Genomic DNA, 18,779 nt, shown 5'->3' with positions numbered 1-18,779 from the left:
ATGAAATATATAATATAAAATATAACTATATAATTCAACTAAATAATTAAAACTAAACAAATTAGTTTTTTTTTTTTAAAACTGCAATAAAGTAAAAAAGAAACAAACAAATATAAGATGACAAATAAAAGATAACAAATTAAAGTGAGAAAACCTTATGTTCTAAACATTAAAAAAGCAAATTAAAATTGAGAATAATTTAACATGAGCATAAAGTGACCAGTGAGCTAGGTTATAATGAAATAGAAAAATAATGCTACAATAAGATTGTATAAATAATACGTTTTTTGGATCAATGTAAAGGTTCAATAATCTTAATAACACCTTTATATTATCAGTTGGTTGGAAGAAGTTGGAATTTGGCAATAAATCCACAAATATATAATTTATATATAAAAAAGTATGTTAATTTATTTGTTTCTATATAATGACATTTTTAAATGGTTTTTATTTATTAATCTTATACAATTCTTTGTTGATTTTAGTTACTGATATAATTGTTTGTTATTATTTTTTATTCAATCTTTTTATGTATCATTTGTAGATGGTTTTGCTAATTCTATAAAACATTATTTTGTTTTAAACTAGTACTGGAAAAAATGGTTTATCATTTGATTCACATTTTTGCTTACAAATATTATTGGTATTTAATTTTTTTTGTTTCTCTTTTTACCATTTATTTATTTATTTATTTATTTATTCACACTTATTATCAAAATACAATTCCATATTCACTTTGCCCAGCTAACAAGGGTACATACCCCGTTCCAAGCTAGGCAAAAAAGGCATTTAATAGTCTTGTCTTGTATTATAATACTATTTGTAGTTATTAAAAAAAAATGTTAAGCTCTAACCGTTGCAAACAATTCACCGGTCTTGAAGATGCCTACTTAGGCGATAGCGCTCGTTGGTCAAAATAATAAAAAGTAAAATAAAACCAAGAAGTTTCATTGATAAGTGAATTTATAATTCTATCATAATCATCATAATGTTTTCATTAATTATTACAAAGTTAAACGTTTTGTTTAAAATTTATTAATAGAACTCAAAAAAATGTTTTTGAATAATGATTTTGTACCTGAAGCGTAAGACTGAACATCTTACCTTCGTGTAACGAAAATGATCATGATGCGCTGCGATTGGTGTACCACTGCAGTGTCCTATGCACCATTAGGTACGGAAAGGGAATGATGACAATGATATTATTTATATTTTTATGTATTTCATTGCTTTATATTTGTATTATTATATATTATACTATATTATTTATGTTTAAGTAACATGTATTCTTGGCAGATATTTATACTTTATATTTGTATAATAATGATTTTTAATTTCTTACATTTGATTAGCTATGCATTTATAATAAAGTAGTTTTGGTTTTTCTTTTTTATGTTATTGTTTTATTAGTATAGGACTACTTACGCTCTGAAAATAAAAAAAATCTCCATCTTAGAACAGGCTGTGCCATGTTAGATGGAGACTATCATAAACAGAGAACACTCCGTTTACATTTTACATTAATTAGTTTTATATAGATTCCCTGTTATTAAGTATGTATATTATTTTTTTTGCAATAAATTTATAAATAAAATGAATAAAAAAAATAAAAAATTAAATGTGCGTGATACATGAGTAAAAGTTGTTCGCTTGGTTCATCGACAGGCACTTACACATTAACATGGGATAATTAAACATTTGTACCCACTATATATACCTAGTTATGTGGCAATAAACAAATATTGTGCAAAAATACTAATTTATTCACTTTTTTGTTTCAGATTCAGTAGTGTTTTAAACATTGGAAAACACCTATGCATAGAGGTAAGTTTAAATTTTTAAAATGTTTTTTTAACAAAATTAAATGTCATAACTACACAAAACATAAAAAAATTAGAAATTATTATGTTTTTTTTATTTTAACTTTGTACTTAAATAAATAATTAAGGTGTTTTTTTTAGTGCGGATCCCAATAGTATTAAATAATGTCTTTATTCATATGAAGATGCATATCACTAAAAAGTAAAATTACGCATTCCTAACTCTATGAGGCCAAGAGCCATGTGATGAGTTGGGATACAACATAATGGAAAGTGGAAGCATGCGTATTATTAAATAATACTAAAAATATAAATTATTACAAAAACATAAAATTTAATAAACATCTGGAGAACACGCGTAATCTTTATATATTTAATTCCTCTGTACGTGTGACTGTACTCCTTCTAAACGGCTTAACCAATTTACGTGTGGTTTCCAGAGAAATATAGATCTTTGCGCTGTGCGTGTTCGTAAATATGGAAATCTTCGATCTAATGTGTAAAAAAGAAGTAAAAAGCATAAATGTTTTATTCATCGATCTACCAGGAGAGATCTTCGAGGAGAATGCATTTACAAAAAAATGGAAAGATGTTGTTTTTTTGTGTGTAAAAAGGTTTGTTTTTAAATGTTTACAAACAGCATTTGTTTTTTGTGGATCTCAATCAGATTATTTCCTTAAATTCTTTATAATTTCTACCCTTTTTTACTGAATTTTTGGTAATACTAAAACAATATTGAATTTAAAAAAAATCGTATTCCTACATAAGTACACCCCTCTGTTGATAAAAAGATCGGAGTTTGACGTTTGCAAAAAGAATGCCATATTTGAAAAAAAATATGTATTTCATGTTTTGGAATTCAACTATAAACAAGTAGGTACCTTCTTAAATTTAATGTTTGAATATTCACAATTTTAAGTTTTGGAATTTAATCACAAGCAAGTACCTGGGCACCTATTTATCAATAAAAAGTATTTTTCTAACGCAAGCCAACGTTCGGGCAGGACAACGTCTGTCGGGTCAACTAGTAGTATATAAATCTATGCAATGTCACGCAGCTGATTCCAGCAATTTATTTATTTATTTTATTTAACACTTTAAATACACATACAATATACACGGTTTTTGAGCACCAGCCCGCGAAACTTCAGAGGAATATTCCTCATGATAAACCTTTTTTAAAAAATCTAAAAAAAAATTCCAAATAGTCATTAAAAAAAAAATGTAATCTCAAAATGTAGTAAATCCTTAACTTCTCGGATAAGCAGTCCCTCAACAAACCCTTATTTCTCTCTTACCCAGCCGCTTCCCTTGTCCGCGTCTGGTGCGTATCGCTTCGTTGGTCAAATACGTTTTCGATCGCATTTTTTTTGTCGGGGAGGGATAGGGGGGTTTGCGGAAGGGATGCCAGTCCAGGATCATAAAAAAAGTATTATAAAAAAATACTTTTTGTAAAAAAAACATTAGGGTTTTTTTTAAAGCTTACTATGAGGAATGTTCCTCTGAAGTTTCGCGGTCTGGCCCTGAAAAACCGTGTAAATACATATAAGGGCGGGCATATTGCCTTAAGGCAATTTCTTCCTACCTACTCCAACCGTTCAGTTTGAGAAAATTACAAGTACATAGACATATTGAATCTTATGAGTTTATAGAAAATTAAAAACAAAGATAAACTAAAAATATAAAAAAATAACACTAAACTATGAAGAGAGGAGAGGGGATGGAAAGGAAAGAAAAAAAATAAAGGAACAACTTAAATATTTAGATGGTGACATTTCAATCTTGGCTTAAATGTAAATAAAGAAGGGACGTCTCTAGCATTAGTGGGTAGATAAGCTCACAATCGAACAGCTACTACTGTGAAAGAGGAGGCAAGAAAATTAGAGAGATAAAAGGGTATTCAAAGGGTTCTCTCGTTACTAGTCTCTTGGTGGTCAATGGTCTCTTCCCTTAGACAAAATCCAAACTTGTACACTTCTCCTGAAAATGGCTTTCGTTTTGAATAAAAATCACTGTAAATTACTAACAGCCTTGTTAATGTGCATATCTGTTGAGAATATAGATGTTCTAAAAGTGGCTTAAAGAAAGTGTCGTATTACCGTCTTGTATGGAGTTGTCCAAGGGAAGTATTTAATAATAATTATCCTCATTTACATTCAAGACTGAATTACCTCTTCTTGCTATTCAAGTAAACATTTTCTTGGAATAATTGACAAACATGCCTAGGTAATGTGTAAATCTAACTTGGCGTTGAAAATTACCTATGGTATAGTGGGCGGGAGAAGTTGCACGGCGTCTATCATAAACCCCCTAATAAATTAACAAAAATTAATATTTTTAATATTTAAAGCAATAACTTTGTGGTCAAACATTTTACTAAATGTTATTAAATATTTGTATATAACCACTTACCGACTTTTCTATGTCCACCAGTTTCGAGACGAACCTAAATATAACACGTCAAATAGAATTTGATATTTTCCGAAAACCAATTTAACACGGATATCGTCATTGATAATTCATTTAACCACCCTACTTCCCAAAAACATTCCGCATTCAATTTAATGTTAAATTGTTTAAGAAATGTTCTTCTTTCTAAACTAAATCAACTTCTAAAATGAATTTAATTTAATTTAAAAAATTGCTATTAATAATGGATGTACAATTGATTTAATACATACCCTTTTAAATGGAAAACTAAAGAAAAAATCAATAAAACAATTTTTATATCCTGTCAACAGTAATCAAAATAATACTAATAATGATAATAAATGAAGATGAATTCTTTATGTAAATACTATATCCACAAATGTATCCAAACTTTTACCAAATAATATCAAACCTGCTTTTTATACAAATAACAATATTTGTAAATTATTGCTTGATAATAAAGATAAAAACAGTTTATTAAATATTTCAGAGGTTTTCCTATTAAAATGCAATTCTTGTCCTTCAGTTTACATTGGAAGAACATCAAGAAATTTGGATATTTGTGTTAAAGAACATACAAGGTGTCTTCACAATAATAATTTCTCTAAATTCACAAATCACCTAACCAATTTAAATGATGACTTTAATAAAAATACAGGAGTTTAAATCTTACAAACAAATAATAAAGGGTTAAACGTAAATAATATGGAAATATCTCACATTCGGAAAGCTTTAAAAAATAATGTTGCTTTGATCAATAATCAAACAAACTTCCAATATAGTCCTTTATACGATGTTCCACTTAATGGTCACCCTATTAAACCTATAAGGCTTACCCCCTCCCTCCATATTCTCTTCATTTTTCATTAATTCTCAAACAACAGAATATTTTCATAATTTAATCAGTGCATGTTTGTCCTAATCAGTGCATGTGCTTATTTAAATGCATGTCGTGTTGGTTTTATATTTTTTACAAATATGGTGAAGGTGTATAGTGGATTTTGCATGTAAGTTTGCATGTTGGTTTAATTGGTGTCCTGACGAAGAGACGGATACATCTCGAATTCGGTAGACATAGAAAAGTTTAATAACATTTAGAAAAATGAATACTCAGATTGATGCTTTAATTTAATCCTACATTCGCATCTGAGACGCTGTTCTGATTCATGAAGGTACTGGACATTTTTTTTTTTAAATAGAGTCATTGACGCATCTGTGATCTTGCGACTGCAATGGAGGATCTCAGCAGAATGCTCGCACAAGGTTTTCATTTAATTTAAATGACTTAACATTTAAACCATTTACGACTTTAAAGCAAAGTTATTTATCTTTCGTGACCTCAAGAGTGCTCATTATCCTGGATGAACATTTTAATTTTCCAAAACAAAGGTCGTCTTCAGGAAGAATTTTTAAAAATTGGAGTTTGACTTGGGCAACAAAATGAACGATGCACTAAGCACAGTAATTGCTAATAAAACATGTCAATCGAAGCTATACTGGCAGTGCACAACGGAGTTTTAGTCCCAATACTCATGAATGGAAGTGAAACATGGAACTGGAAGAGGAAGGATGAAAGCCGAGTGAGCGCGGTTAAAATGCGATCTTTCAGACGAACGTGTGTGAAATACATGTATGACAGGGTTACGAATGATGAAATCAAGCGACAGTGTAAATGTGATTCAAGTATAATTGATAAGATTAAGAAAGGGTCTCTGAGATGGTTTGGTCTCGTAGAACGAATGGACGACGAAAGAATGGTAAAACAAGTATATACGGCAAAAATGAACGATAACGTGAGACAAAGGCGACCAAAGAAGACGTGGCATGATCAGACAAACCAAAACCTTAAGTCTGCTCATGTCGAAAGCAGACAGAACCGAAGGGCATGTAAGACAAGATGTATTCATGTGGAAGAAGCTAGATGTGGCGGTCCATTTTTTCTGCCTACCCCTACGGAGAAATGGCGTGATGGTAGAAGTAGAGTTCGTCTAGGCGAAGAGATCGTTGCAAGAGACTGCTGCGGACATTGCATAAATTTGTTTATTTTTTATTTTAATATGATGCAAACTACTTTTTCAACAGATAATTGTATTACGTGTATAAACATCTGCTGTGCAAATTTATATATTTATAAAAGTTAAAATACACTAACTACTAACTTTGGATAAAGTAAAGTAAAGCTACTCGCTTCAATTAAAAATAATAAAATAAAAAAATGGACTTATTACTACGAATTGTCGTTTAAATTTAGTTATATTTAGTTATTAGTTATATTTTTGTAGTAATTAGAAGTTACATAGTTATATTTTGTAATTATAGTTATATTTAGTTATTAGTTATATTTATGTAGTAATTAGAAGTTATATAATTTCGATTATATTTGGTTAAGAGTGGCAAAAATGCCGATTCACCAGGATAACACTTATTTTGTATATATTATCCTTATGCGTCAATTTCCACTGTATGCAATAAGTTACTCCTGGCTCCTGGCGATAGACCAGGTCAACACCCTGACAGGATACGCGGTGCATATTGATTATATAACACACCATATATAATTTAATAGCCATCGCTTAGCAATATTCAAATACCTGACATACGGATAAAGTACTCGTGGACGGTGGTCATTTCTCTTTTAAAATAAACAGTTAGACAAAAGTCATTAATATTCTCAATGATTCAATTGTTTTTTTCTTCTACACAACGTCTAGAAGCTTTTAAAAATGAAAATAAAAGTTAAGATTCAGGCTCTTTAAAACTGAGAAATGCATTGAAGAATATTCTTAATCATCATCACTCCATGTCCACTCCCTAGTTGGAGCATATGGTATCCACGAAGATCTTCAAAACATATCTGTCGGCTGCTGGCTCTTGTATCCTCTCAAGTCAGGTTCGTATCCCGTAGCTGACACGAACTGCCGATAAACAGTCAGAAGTGGACGTCGAGGATGACGAGAACCTGATGCCTTGTAAAGTAGGCAAGCGTGGTTAAGGCTATCAAGAGGCATTCGCAATACATGGCCAAGCCAACTGTATCGCCCCCGCTTGATGACAGTTGTCACCGGAGTTTGTTGCGTCCATTATCTTATTACTTCATGCCTTACAAAGTCAAACCACTGCACACCCAAAATTCTTCTGAGACATATATTCTCGAAACTCAGAAGTTTGCCGTTTTGGGCCTTAGTGAGGTGCCACAATTCGCATCCGTAGAGGAGAGTAGGTGTAATGCAGGCGTTATATAAGCGGCATTTGGGTTTCACTCAGTATATATCCGATCTTCAGACAGCCTTCATACTGATGAATGTGGCGCCTGCTATTCCTAGCCACCCTTCCAGTTCATCTTGAAATCTTTCATTTTATTTTTTTTATCAATATTCCTACAGAGATGAGGTAGAATTTTTTCAAATTCAGGATTATCGATATTCGAGCGTTTACAGGGCTTATGACCTGTCATTGGCTGGGTTGAGTGGCCACTTTACGTTTTTTACAACATTCCCCATTCCGCTTATTAGCGAATATCGACACTGGTACAATTTTGATTCTTGTATATATCTTATTAAATGAGAAAGCATTCACTAGCGTGTTGGAGCACCATCTATGTATTGATATTGAAGTTAAGTATTTTTAATTAGCATATTACTTTATTTTATGTATTTATTTTTCTTTCATTTTCCCTGACACATACGAGTATTCTAATTCACCAACATTGAACCTTTTAAATTCCTCAGCTCTTACAAATCTGAAGCAAGTTTTTAAACGCGATATTTAAATCCACAATACGCGCAACTCTAGAAATCTAGCACAACCTTCTTCTTCTTCTTCTTCAGCCTTATTCTCTCCACTGCTGGATAAAGGCCTCTTCCAAACGCCTCCATTCCTTCCTATCACCCGCTTTCATCATCCACGTTTTACCGGCAATAGAGGCAATGCCGTCGACCCATCATTTCTGTGGCCTTCCAACACTTATTTTCTTCCAGCACAGCCTAAAAAGCCTTAATAAGTCCATGAATATGTAAACGATTGTAATTTTGATTGAATTAATAAATAAATATATTTTTTTTCTAGTTATTTATCCATGATTTTATACTGATTTTTATATTTGTATAATTGAACTTATAATATTGTAAAAGGCACCTGTGCCGTGTAATAAATAAATAAAATAAATACATTCCAACTCAACTTAGGGTCTCTACCGTGGTCTATTTTGTGAACTGTTATAACAAATCAACATTATTAGTTAATATAAAAAATCAGAAACGGGGCACAACTGGCTTTTTACAGAAAATCAGACGAGTCCGATGCCCACGCTGTTTCTTGCATGTGAAAATTTTCTAATTTATTTAGTTAGTTAGTAACTCTGTGGAACCTTTTAACATAACAAAATCAGTTAACAGAAATGTGTTAACTAGCAAAATGCAAGTAAAGTCATTAAATTTACTTGAATGTACATGAGTTTATTTGTAGAACAAAGAATTCGGAATGTATTTTAACATTCTACTTAAAAGGCGTAGATGATAATAGAGCGAATTAAATTAAAAAAACAAACATACATGTTTTGAGCACGTTCAAATGTTGGGAAACAAAGGCTGGATTTTACTCCCTGGCACATTATCAATATTGACAATCATTTCGAACTGCAACAGTCGGTAAACCATGAAGAAAAAATCTGTAAATATATGAAATTATTTCAAATTACTATAAATTTTAAATGTCAGTCTCGTTGTGAAATGGTCAGCGTGTTTGCTCACCGTGCAAGAGGTCTATGGTTTGATTCCCGACATAGTTGATACAAAATATTGATTTAAAATTGTGTTTTCACACCAGAATATTTCATAGTCCCTGGCATAAGACTTATCAACCTACTATCTTGTAACAAAAATGATCAAGATACGCTGCGATTGGTTGACCAATGCAGTGCCCTATGCATTATTATGTGCGAAAGGGAATGACGATGATGATATATTTTGTTGTTAATTATTATGTCTTAACACGGGCAGTGCCAAAAAAGCCATAATATGTTAGTGAATATGTTAGTGAATATGTATACAAATGTAATTTTAAATGAATAAATAAATAAATTAATAAAAGGGTATAGCCACACATTTTATTGAATGTTGATAAGTACTTTTATGTAACCACTTTCCGCGTTTTCCATGTCTACCGGTTTCGAGCCGTAAACTTTTCTCCGTTAGGACAATAACTATACTAACATCTAAAACCCAAGTCGGTAAGCGATTGTATACATTTATTTCATGCCACTGTATGACATCACTAAGATTATTTTAAATATGGTAAACTTTTCTGCTCACACAAATTTAAAATACACATTTAATCACGACATTCAAAACTATAACTCAAAAAAATCTTCATGTTACTAAATTTCGCTCAACGAAGTTCGGAAAAAGGTCTCTCGAAAATATGGGCCATCCCGAATTCAATAAACTGCCCGATGAGCTTAAATACAAAAAGTCGAAAAGTAAATCCAAATGTGTCGCAATTAAAAAATAGTACTTAAATCTTTTTGATAGTGTAGCTTGTCAGGAAATAATCCTGAATAAATAGGCCTTTAAAATATTTACTTCTTACCCCGTCTTTCTATTGCAAACAAGTACTAAGAACATTTTAAACGTGAAATATCTATGACTGACCATAGATACGCAAACCAATTAGAACGTGGTTCGTTAACCAATTACAACGCGACATTCAGGGTGACCCCCGTCCTTCAGTGGTCCCTAGAACAGAACAAAGGAATTGCTTAGTTATAATTATGTTTATGGGAAAATAAATAAAACAATTACAATATTTTGAGTTTCTCCAAATGTCAGAAAAAATCCCTAGAATAATAAAAAAAATACCTAGATTTTCATATTCTAAAATATTTTCCATTCCAGTTGAAATTAGTTAAGTTTAACAAAATAGTTGTTTTTTATTATCAATCACCACCACCGTTATAATATCTAAAAAATGCGCCCTGCGCACAACCCGTTCTCAGTGAATGATGAAACTAACTGATTACCTCAGCTTATTTCTCCATTCAAAAAGTACACTTTATTTTACATCTTTCACCCAATCGTGGTTTTTTAGTACTAAAAAAACTGCTTAGACCTAAATATTCCTTTCTCTAATTCGTATCTGTTGTAATATGTTGAAATTTTATTTATCACATATTTCTACTTCCGTATGCATGAGTTATTTATTGCATTTTTAATTTTGTATTTTTATGTGGCAGGGTTCATGTCAATATACTGTTTATGGACTTATGATTAATATTCCTATCACATTAACAATATAAATCTTTTTGATATTATTAACCTATTGTCAAAACATGGCATCACCCGGCGTCGAACACGTGGTCACTGGAATAAAAGACGTCCACTTAAATCTTTCGGCTATGTGAGGTCCCTTTTAATTTTAAATCAATGAATGTTTGATCAAACTATATTTGGAGGTAATCAAATACGTAAACAACCCGTGGAGAAAAAAGTCGTGGTAGTTTGAGATATTATTATTTATTTAATATATATATATATATATTTAGACCCCTGTATTTAGTAGCCTTACGTGTCATGTACAAGGCTAAGGTACTCGGAAAAAATCGTTATTTATTTATTTATGCTTTATCAAGTTAGTTCATAACATCTTAAGAACTAATATAAACTTTTAATAACAATACAATTTCTTTATCAAAATTTCTCAATAACGTATTTTTTCAAATTAATTTTAAATATTTTTTTTTTTGTTTGTCTTCATAATGGGAGGTTTGATCACTGATTTTGGTTTATTACCTTTATGAGTCCAATCACCATTGTTGCAAAGTCCAAGAACTATGGCGCGTAATAACTACTTTTAACGACAGTGTGGACATCTGTTAAGGATATTCCATATTTCCTGCATTCTGCTTCGGATATTATTAGACCATTCCTTTTTTTAATCTTTCGTCTAAATAAAAGAATAAATCGTTCAAAAGTATGGTCATACATCTGTGTCAGATGGGGGAAGAATATTATTCAGTTTGTGAAATAGAACCACAACCGTGGACAAGTGTTTTTGACTGGATTGCAGCTTCAGATTAAGATCCTACATTTCAATGTACCTTAATGTTATATTTTTTCAACCTAAATATTATATTTTGTCAATTAAATGTTATATTATGAAAACTATAGAGGTATCTCGCAACTTAGCTCGATGCTCAAACTCCTAACAAGAATCTTGAGAATAAAACTGAAGCAAACAATTGCAAACAAAGAAGAGCAGCGAGGATTTAAAGAAATTGTTTCATCACTGATGCCATTTTCATCATCAGACAAGTTCAAAAACAATCAATTGAATACAATAAAACCACGTACATATGCTTTACTACCCTGTGAAAAGTGTTTGATAAGGTGTTTGATAAGGCTAAAAGATGTCATCAACATATTAACACAGAAAGGAATATGGCCGGCAGTTACTAATACCATCCAAGACACTGGCAGAAAAACCTAAATAAAAGACAATGGTGAAATTCCATAAGAAATCCCAGCAGCCAGTGGCATAAGACAGGGTAACAGTCTGAGCCCGTTTCTATTAAATTTAATTATGGACAAGAGCATGTAGGAAGTTGCAAATCTAGGGCTAGGTTACAAAATGGAAGATAAGGTCATTAACATAACATGCTACGCAGACGATGCAACCATAGTGGCTGAGTCAGAAGATGATTTACAACGCATGTTACTCAAGTTTCATCTGGCATCTCAGAAATGTAACATAAGCATTTCAGTTAGTAAAACGAAAAGCTTAACAATACCTAAGCAACTAAGAGATGCAAATTGTTGATAGATAATAAGACAGTTAAACAAGTCATGTATTTTAAATACTTAGATGCTGAAATCTCGAGCCACAGCGACCTATACTCAGAAGTGAAGGAACAAACGAATAAAGCCTCGGCAATATCCGAATGCTTGAAAAATATCACACGCACAATTAACATAATCAGGTAGAAAGCAATGTCTGTATATACAAAATGTGTGCCAGACTAATCATGAAGTATGCAGTAGAGATGGGGGCAGATGTGGTGAGAACTAAAATGCTGCTCAGAACGTCAGAGATGAAAGTACTAAGAGCAATAGCAGGGAAAGCCCTCAGTAACAGAATCCGAAATCAAGAAAATAGACAAACTTGCGATACCTAGGACAGAGTACGGTGGAGCACAACAAGGAAAAGATACTGGAGAGCACGTCAATACGGACAGCTCCAAATTTTTCTGTGCCGTGGCTTATGAAATCCTAGCTGGTCGCCTTCTGCCTGGAAGACCACCAGAGATAGAAGGACAGCTGGAACTCAGCGTCTCAGGAATCACTCTCTAGCCGATAACAGATCAATTGATATAAATATAGAAGAAGAAGATAATTTGTCATACACTAGGGCACTAAAAATTATTTTCACGAAGGTGGCCGGTAGGAGGTAAAACCGCTAATTGGTCAAATAAATAAGTGGATGTGTATATATATATATATATATATATATATATATATATATATATATATATATATATATATACATATTATGCTGCAGAAACGTGGACCATCCAAGCAGCGGAAAGACAAAGAATTGACGCTTTTGAAATGTGGTGCTGGAAACGCATGCTCCGAATCTCGTGAATAGCTAGACGTACTGACGAGTCTATCAGAGAGTTGAACCTTGACAGTTTTACTCTGGTTAATGTTTGCCTAAGACGAATTTTCCAATTTGGACACGTTGCACGGGGCAATGAGGATAGCCTGGAGTGACTGGTTGTGGTCGGTGGCGTAGAGGTAAAAAAAGAAAGAGGTAGATTTCCTAGACGACGGGCCGATCAGGTCAGGACAGCTGCAGGCACCTCAGTAGTGGAGCGCTGCGTGCGGCGCAGTCAAGGGAGAGTTGGAGAACAATTCTCGGGGCGGCCACGAGGATTCACGATCCTCTGTCATGAAAACAGCGACTTAGAAGAGGAGAGAGATTTAAATATAAGTTATTTTATAATTAGAATGGAATTCCATCAAGATTTGTGAATAAATTACTGAAATCTAATCATAATTTGTACATACGAGTACATTTATAGTTTGTAATCGATTCTATCGTTAATATAGGATATACTCGTAGATCATAAAAATCTAAGCTATCGCCGACTTTTACTTGATGGAAAATTCGACACTTCGGGCCCCATTAAATCGGCCCTACGGGCCTTGTGCACCTAAAGCACGTTTAAAAGTTTTACCACACAGATATTGTATTTCGACAGCTTTCAGCTTGATTTCATCTTTATTTTCCGATTCCATACTTCTCTCTCACACATAAAGGCCGGCACCAGAACTCCATTGTGAACTCCAAATTACGCCATAAATCACGAAATAATCGTTAAGTCTTCGTTTAAAATTGGCCATTGAAAATCGAGTTTAAAACATACCTTGAGATACCAAATCCTTGAAAGCTATATAAAAGGAGCTATTATTCACCACAAACTTTTATGGTTTTTTGTTAAAATAATCCTTTTTATGTATTTAGTATTTTAAAATAAAGATACGCTAAGGTTATTTTTACGTTTCATGAAATATTATGCCATTGTTTCGGTTTAAGACTTGAATGTCGAACATAATACATCACTCAATAAATTCATAAATTCGTTGGATGACATAAAGTGTCACTATTAACAAACCCACATAATTTTTAGGAAGTACCAACCTTCAAATAATACGTGTCAAAATTTCATTACAATGTGACGTTTGGTTCACAAGTTATTTTAGTGACGCTATTTTCGAAATTTTCAAAACGATGGATAAATCTGAATTTTGTGTGTTGATAAAAGATTGCTTTTTAATGGGAAAAGTACCGTTTAAGAAAAGCAATGACTTGAAAAGTGTTGGACTCTGTTCTATTGAGACAAATGAAGGAGAAATGTTTTGCTGATTTCAAACGCGGCCGTATACACATTGATGACGATGGAACACTCTGGTATTCCGAATTCGGCAGTTATTCCAGAAAACATTGAAAAGTCCACAAAATAATTTTGTATGATCGTAAATTGAAGCTGCGTGAAACAGCTGACACCTTAAAGATTTCAGAAGGCCACTATTCAGTTTATGAATATACTCATTTAATTAATTTCAATATAACTTTGTTTTTCACAATATACATAGGAGGTAAACATAAGTATCTAAAAAATAAAGGATAATTACATAGCAATAAAATACATATTAACAGTAAAAACAGTAAACGAAAATCCCACAAAGGCATGGCCTGTTCGTGGATATACAATAATGTGTATGAATTTTTGCTCCTATAATAAATAGACAGGAATAATATTATTGTGTAATATAAGATATAGAAAAGAAAATATTCGGTAAAAGAATATAAGGTACTTTTTTTATTTTATAGTAAATTTATATAAAAGGAAATAAAAAATATAAAAAAGCATTAAAATATTCCTTATTATTAAAGGGTAACTAAATATATCATACAAAAAAAGAGTTAATATCTTTAGCTTGAATCCAGGATAGTGCATGTTCTTTAAAAGAAGGAAAATTTTGAAAGCATGGGATCAATGAAATTTTATCAGTAAAAAAGAATTGAAAAACTTTGGGCCTATAAAATATGCATGTCTCTGTGCTAGCCTCGTTTACAATGTGGTATTTCTAACACACGATTCCTTCTTTGACTTGATCTATTTTAATTACTTGTAAATACATTTTGGTTATTAAATATATATTTTAAACATTGAAAACAATATATTTGTCTTATATCTAAAAGTTTACTTTCTTGGAACAATCGGAAAGAGGGAAAAGTGAGAAAAGTGCTAATTTTGTGAACATTATTTTTAAGATAAATTTTCGAACAGTTTCTAATGGTTTAATATGGATGTTATAAGCTCTCCCCCATCCAATTATTCCATAGGAAAGCGATGCGATGCGATTTATTTTGCGATGTTTTCTTAGTTCATTTACCTGCATTTAGAATTCACGCAATGGCCGTCATTCTCTAGAAATTATTCAATTAGGAAGAGATTTAAAGGTTCGTCATTTATTGACAATAAAAGACGCAGGATAATTGGAAATGAAGCAATTATTTTTATTGCCAACACTCTGCACTCATTCCCCCTTAGTTTGTTTGTCCACGGCATCCGATCCGATTAATAGACGTCTCCGATGTCTTTTGTTTTATTTAATTTAATTTGTTTATATATACGCCCAATGGGCACTTTTAAGGACATATTTATACATAGAAAATTATTATAAAGGAAAGTAGAAAGACACAATGGAATATAGTAGACTTGGTGGGAGTGGAAGCGGGAAAAGATGTTTATAATTGAATGTGATTCAGTAATCGTTTGAAAGAAGACAACTTGTTATCAAAGAAATCAAGACTGGTATGTTTGTTGGCAGACCTATACATTCTGGGCATAGGAGAATGAAAAGCATAGTTAGTTCTATCGTTATTGGTATGAAAGAGTAAGTTTTGTCTGAGGTTTCTAGTTGGGATATTTAATTTTATTGAGCTCAGTAGTTCAGGCGCATCAAAGAGTGAGTTGAGAATTTAAAATAGTACAAGAAGGTTGGATTCATTTTGACGGTCTTGAAGAGAAGATATATATCTATATATCAAAATTGACGTTTCACCGTCCCGTTTTCCGCATCCCAAAACGGAACCGATTTGGTTATTTTTTTAATGAAAAAATAGTCCTTGCTCTCATTAGAAACAATTTATCATAAAAGTAAAACTATAAAAACACGTCAATGGTGAATATCTATAATTTTTTTTTAATCGTTGTTCTAGTGCCATAATTCAGAGAGAAAATACGAGAATACGTTGTATAAAGAAAAGCGAGACCGTATTTCCTCTTAAGTCGAGGAAAGTTTAAAAAAAAAGAAAAAATCCTGAAGAAGAAATTAGAGTGGAGATGAGTTCGTCTCGTTCGCGCGTTCGCCAGATTTTAGACGTGAAATACTGATAAACCTGTGTTTTATTTGATTCAAATACTGATAAACGTTGTGTTAAAGGCTAATTCACCTATAAAATAGCGTATTGCAATAATTTCTGCATTTATTTTGTATCGTTTGTCCTTCATGAATGCTACAAATACGCAAGTCGTGCATTCAAATCATCATGATTTGATTTGAATGCGTCACACCTTGTTTATTTGAAGCATTTGTGAAGGCAGATAACAATGTATATTATTGATGTTTTTTGTTGATATTTCTTGATAAAACTCCATAGTTAATGATTATGATAAAATTATAAATAAATTTATCAATGAAACATCTTGGTTTAGTTTTACTTTGACCAACGAGCGCTTTCGCCTAAGTGGGCATCTTCAAGACTGGTGAATTGTTTACAACATTTACAGTTTTTATACTCTTCTTAACATATTTTGGAGATAAGATTAAATTAGTATTTTAACAGGGAACAGAAACATAAATATATACAACTAGTTTGTTAAACAGTTCATTTTTGGTAGTTTTTGGACCAAAATTGGGATTATTTAAAGATGGGAAAGGAACACGTGGCGAAATACAACAGAGAGGGAAATACACATTTTACCACATAAAGTTAGCATAATAATTCATTTTTGACAGGGAAGTTTACATACCTATAGATAAATGAAAAAATATTTTAAGATACATACTTAGATAATACATTGTTAATGGAATGAAGTTATTCATTTTGATAGTTAATTTTATGTTAATTACATTATTTTAGTAGTAAATAATTCAATCAAAAGGAGCGTAGTTATATATTGAATTAATGGTTTAGGTAAAGGAGAGTTTGATAATTCCAGTTGCTGGTTAATGAGGAAGTTCGGTGTTTTTTTTTGAATTTTTTATTTGTTAATAGACTGTTAAACTAAGTCAAATTTTTTTTGTTTAATTTTTATATATCGTATTATCGGCGCTACGATTTTTCAAAGTTTTGTATTTCTGAAATAACTCCGCGTATAACGTCAGAGGTTCATTTCCGCTTATTCTCATTCAGTTCTTTCTATTGGTCCAGAAGCGACAAGCAGACCGGAAATCTTCCATAGCTCTCAGATCATAGGTTGATTCACATGAACCAGTGACGTCATTTAAAGTAGTGCGTTTTTATCAAAGTATTTTTTATTATTTTTTCTGTACATTTTCAAGAAACTTGGTAGTACAATTTAATGCTTTAATTTTTACCCCGCGTAAGAAAACATTTTTTGTATCCAATTTCCCGTAGGGCTGAAGTTCCTCATTATTACTGCATTAAGTTTAATTATATTAATTTCTAATGATTCTAATTTATCTACTTAGGCGAAAGCGCTCGTTGGTCAAAATAATAAAAATTAAAACTAAACCAAGAAGTTTCATTGATTAGTTTATTTATAATTTTATCATAATCATTCATGTATATTATGTTTTTAATGGCTTACCCAAAAATGCTTATTTGAAGTAACCTAGTTGTAGTGTTGAGGCAACGGATAAAAGAACGGCTTTCATTAAAGATACATTAACATATTGGATCATTTAGCCGAATTGTAACTGCTTGGCGATACTGAATACTATAGACAGTATTTGTTCGTTGTATGCATTTTTGTATTTTGAAAGCGTCCGTCATCAGATTTCGGATCTGACTATCGACAAACGTTATAAAGGAAATTGCCTTATATGTAGTGGTCGATTATTTGCAGCTGGCGCGTTCGAAACAAATACAAAAACGCATTGTATAGTATCTGTGAATAAGCGTATGGTTTTACATCGCACGGCATACGCATTATGAAAATAATATCTATCTCTTTCGCGCTCAGACGCGCTTATGAGCGTGACAAAGATAACTATTTCTTTGTTAGTTGTTAATAATACGGTAATAAAGTATACTCAGGATGCTTCTTTGCTCATCTGAATTTTACTCTGATTATTAATAGTAAAAATATAATACGAGTAATACATATTCAATGGATAAGTATTAAGGAATGGAGACGTTTGGAAGAAGCTTTTATCCAGCAGTAGAGAGAATAAAGCTGAAGAAGAAGAAGTATTAAGCTATGGAATATAAACACTGGTTCATAATTGCATTTTTTTATTTAATTTAAACATGAAAAAAATCGATTATCTAGTGATGGAGTGTTTATAAAACTTACACAATCACATTTTTAATTTACAGAATACTGATCCAAAAAACTTTAAAGATAAATTTCAGTCAAATATTTTATGTTTTTCCAAATCTCTTTTATATATATAGATATATAGTTGGATAATTTATATAGCGTCATTTTTGTGAAAATCACCTCAAGGGCGCTGTACAATTAATAAATATCCCAGTACGTCTTGCAGCTACAGAGCGCATGGACGGTTGGGATTCTAGTTCCTCGTTTTCAATTAAGATCAATCAAAAAATATAACAGATAGGAGCTATATTACAGGACGTCTTGCAGCTACAGAGCGCATAGACAGTTAGAAATTTAGCCCCCATTTACACATTTTAAAAATTGACAAATAAATTTAGTGTATTAATGCTATTTAAAAAAATTAAAAATATGAATAAAAAAAAGGAGTAAGATTA

The 18,779-nt window shown here is 31.7% G+C and overlaps 1 protein-coding gene across 2 annotated transcripts in view; it reads left to right on the top strand.

The window, feature by feature from the left end:
- The window catches only part of sano (CABIT domain-containing protein serrano), a 209,459-nt gene that overhangs the window by 62,817 nt on the left and 127,863 nt on the right, over window positions 1–18,779 (top strand). For both annotated transcript variants that reach the window (XM_088228884.1, XM_088228882.1), the window contains exon 3: window positions 1,782–1,824. The gene's annotated coding sequence lies outside the window, so the exon portion shown is untranslated. The remainder of the gene's footprint in view (window positions 1–1,781; window positions 1,825–18,779) is intronic.

The sequence above is a fragment of the Micrasema longulum genome, unplaced genomic scaffold (genome assembly GCF_059751315.1).
Source record: "Micrasema longulum isolate JH-2025_06_02 unplaced genomic scaffold, ASM5975131v1 h1tg000614l, whole genome shotgun sequence".
Classification (NCBI taxonomy): Eukaryota; Metazoa; Arthropoda; class Insecta; order Trichoptera; family Brachycentridae; genus Micrasema; species Micrasema longulum.
Note: the sequence above shows the minus strand (reverse complement) of the source record. Positions and strands in the feature narration are given on the sequence as shown.